The sequence below is a fragment of the Pseudophryne corroboree genome, chromosome 8, assembly GCF_028390025.1.
Source record: "Pseudophryne corroboree isolate aPseCor3 chromosome 8, aPseCor3.hap2, whole genome shotgun sequence".
Classification (NCBI taxonomy): Eukaryota; Metazoa; Chordata; class Amphibia; order Anura; family Myobatrachidae; genus Pseudophryne; species Pseudophryne corroboree.
Genome location: NC_086451.1, coordinates 463,281,640 through 463,285,588, shown reverse-complemented (window position 1 = coordinate 463,285,588; position 3,949 = coordinate 463,281,640). Strand labels below are relative to the sequence as shown.

Sequence of the window (3,949 nt, the reverse complement as noted above, 5' to 3'; positions counted from 1 at the left end):
TTTCTTTCTAAATTTCTCAATAAGAAACCTTTGGCCTAGGGGTGCCATGAAAAAAAATCTGATACCCTTGGGCGCCGTGATTCAAAAAAGTTTGGGAACCACTGGGTTAGACACTAGGGAGAGGGTTAGGGGTTAGGCAAAGGGAGGGGATGTTACAGTTAGGCACTAGGTGGGTTAGGCTGTGGGAGGGGAAGTTATGGTTAGGCACTAGAAGGAGGGTTAGGGTTAGGATGTGGGAGAGGGAGGTTAGGGTCAGGCACTATGGGGATGATTAGGGTTAGACAGTAGGATGAGAGGAGGCTATGAATAGTCACTCATGGAAGGTTAGAATTATGCACTAGGGGAGGGGATTTTAGGGTTAGGTTCTAGAGGAAGGGTTAAACTCTCTATGGCACAGGTTCTCAAACTCGGTCCTCAGGACCCCACACGGTTCATGTTTTGCAGGTCACCTGTAGATTTTTAAAATGTGACAGTTGATGATACACAGTGCAGCTGCTGGGTGACATGGAAAACGTGAACTGTGTGGGGTCCTGAGGACCGAGTTTGAGAACCACTGCTCTATGGTAAGGGTGTATAGAGGCCCACTGCTGTGTGCTGTGCTTTACGCTGCTGTATTGGCTGTCTTGTGTCCTGACTCACAAGCGGTGCTCTGTATAGTCAGTGTGTATTGGGGCACATTGCTGTATGCTGCGCTGTCATCTGCTGTATTTGCTGTCCTGTGTCCAGACTCACAAGCTGTGCTCTGTATAGTCAGTGTGTATTGGAGCACATTGTTGTATGCTGCACTGTACTTTTCTGTATTGGCTGTCCTGTGTCCAGACTCACAAGCAGTGCTCTGTATAGTCAGTGTTTATAGGGGCACGCTGCTGTATGTTGCACTGTACTTTTCTGTATTGGCTGTCCTGTGTCCAGACTCACAAGCCGTGCTCTGTATAGTCAGTGTGTATAGGGGCACGCTGCTGTATGTTGCACTGTACTCTGCTGTATTGGCTGCCCTGTATCCAGACTCACAAGCTGTGCTCTGTATAGTCAGTGTTTATAGGGGCACGCTGCTGTAGCTGCGCTTACTCTGCTCTATTGGCTGTCCTGCAGGGCCAGATTAAGCCTTGGGGGTGCCCGGGGTACTTTAGACAGGAAGGCCCCTTTGGAATGGGGGGGGGGGAGGCTGTATATAAGATTGTGCATACCTCCCAACATGACCCATTCCAGGAGGGACAACATGCTCTGTACACGGACTTCCCTCTTAATATAGGATTGTAGTCACCTGTGTTAAACTATTTAATTGTTGTAAGAGGAAGAGAAACAAGAAAAAGTGACCTTTGTTGGGAGCACTCCCACTTGGAAACAAATATGATTTGAGTAATAAACAATAATGTAAGAATGAGATAGTTAAAACGTAACCTTTAATTATATTAAAATAAAATATAGGTACACCGAAAAAAATGTTGTAAAACTAAGAAGTGGCTATACAATGTGAGCCACCTGGTAAAGCTAAACTGTGAAAATATTGATGAATATGAAAGGCATTATTTAACAGGCCCACCAGGCACAGGTATATAAAGTTAGTGCAATAACCAATGTAGTGCCGTCAAAAAACCTACAACACCTGGTATTCCTTAGTGGTCCACCACCTAAGTACTGACCAGGCCCAACACCGTATTGCTTCCAAGATCAGACGAGATTGGGCATGCGCGGTGTGGTATGGTAGTAGATTGAAATTGATAAGGGAAATTCTACAGCTGATATGTAGCTAGTAGAAAATTATTGGTAAGCACCTTGTTGCTGGAATGACCAAATAATCTCTAGCTAGAGAGAAAATATATGTTTGACCGTCATTGCACCGAATTGTAACCCAAATATGTAGGTATACGTAGGTTTAAATCATGTGCTCAATAATTTTTTGGCCAGCAGGAAATGCCTGTATATTTCTTTGTGTGCTGTGCAGCACCATTGAACGTGGGTTTCTGTAATGGGTGAGGCAGGTATAAACCCTGTTATGCTGATGACATGCCACAATATTTATATGTGATCCAGAGAGAAGCTATCTCTGTTGTTAACTGGATCTCCCTGTTAGACATTGAATGGAAAAAGAGATTATTGTGACGGTCATATTTTGAACATCAAAGCATAACTCTGTGTGATATTTTGTAGAGATGAGCGGGTTCGGTTCCTCGGAAACCGAACCCGCCCGAACTTCAGGTTTTTTTACACGGGTCCGAGCGACTCGGATCTTCCCGCCTTGCTCGGTTAACCCGAGCGCGCCCGAACGTCATCATCCCGCTGTCGGATTCTCGCGAGGCTCGGATTCTATCGCAGACTCGGATTCTATATAAGTAGCCGCGCGTCGCCGCCATTTTCACACGTGCATTGAGATTGATAGGGAGAGGACGTGGCTGGCGTCCTCTCCGTTTATAGAGAGTGAGACAAGAGTAGAGAGAGACACAGTATTATTTACTTTAGTAATTTTGGGGAGCATTAGGAGGAGTACTACTACTTGCTGAAGTGATAGTGTGACTGTATATCTGACTTGTGGGGGAGACAGTGGGGAGCAGTTAGAGTCTGAGAGCAGGAGTACATATTTTAACGTACAGTGCACACTTTTGCTGGCACTCTGCTGCCAGAGTGCCACACTGCCATTGTGACCACACTGACCACCAGTATATATTGTGATTGTCTGCTTAGGAGTACTACTTGCAAGTTGCTGATAGTGTGACCAGTGACCTGACCACCAGTTTAATAATCACCACCAGTTTAATATATATATATATATAATTGTATATAATATATATATAATTGTATATGTATACCGCACCTACCCTTGTTTTGTTTTTTTTCTTTCTTCTTGATACATACTACTATAGTAGCTTACAGTAGCAGTCTGCGGTGCTGCTGAGCTGACAGTGTCCAGCAGGTCCGTCATCATTCATTACATAATAAATATATATACCTGTCCGGCTGCAGTACTAGTGATATTATATATATATATATATATATATATATATATATATATTAATTTCATCTCATTATCATCCAGTCTATATTAGCAGCAGACACAGTACGGTAGTCCATGGCTGTAGCTACCTCTGTGTCGGCAGTCGCTGGTCCATCCATAATTGTATACCACCTACCCGTGGTTTTTTTTTCTCTTTCTTCTTGATACATACTACTATAGTAGCTTACTGTAGCAGTCTGCGGTGCTGCTGAGCTGACAGTGTCCAGCAGGTCCGTCATCAGTCATTACATAATAAATATATATACCTGTCCGGCTGCAGTACTAGTGATATTATATATATATATATATATATATATATTAATTTCATCTCATTATCATCCAGTCTATATTAGCAGCAGACACAGTACGGTAGTCCACGGCTGTAGCTACCTCTGTGTCGGCAGTCGCTGGTCCATCCATAATTGTATACCACCTACCCGTGTTTTTTTTTTTCCTCTTTCTTCTTGATACATACTACTATAGTAGCTTACTGTAGCAGTCTGCGGTGCTGCTGAGCTGACAGTGTCCAGCAGGTCCGTCATCAGTCATTACATAATAAATATATATACCTGTCCGGCTGCAGTACTAGTGATATTATATATATATATATATATATATATATATATTAATTTCATCTCATTATCATCCAGTCTATATTAGCAGCAGACACAGTATGGTAGTCCACGGCTGTAGCTACCTCTGTGTCGGCAGTCGCTGGTCCATCCATAATTGTATACCACCTACCCTTGGGTTTTTTTTTTCTCTTTCTTCTTGATACATACTACTATAGTAGCTTACTGTAGCAGTCTGCGGTGCTGCTGAGCTGACAGTGTCCAGCAGGTCCGTCATCAGTCATTACATAATAAATATATATACCTGCCCGGCTCCAGTACTAGTGATATTATATATATATATATATATATATATTAATTTCATCTCATTATCATCCAGTCTATA

The 3,949-nt window shown here is 42.8% G+C and overlaps 1 pseudogene; it reads right to left on the bottom strand.

The window, feature by feature from the left end:
* Positions 1-1,594: 1,594 nt before the first annotated feature.
* On the bottom strand, positions 1,595-1,713 carry LOC134952407 (5S ribosomal RNA; annotated as a pseudogene).
* Positions 1,714-3,949: the final 2,236 nt, after the last annotated feature.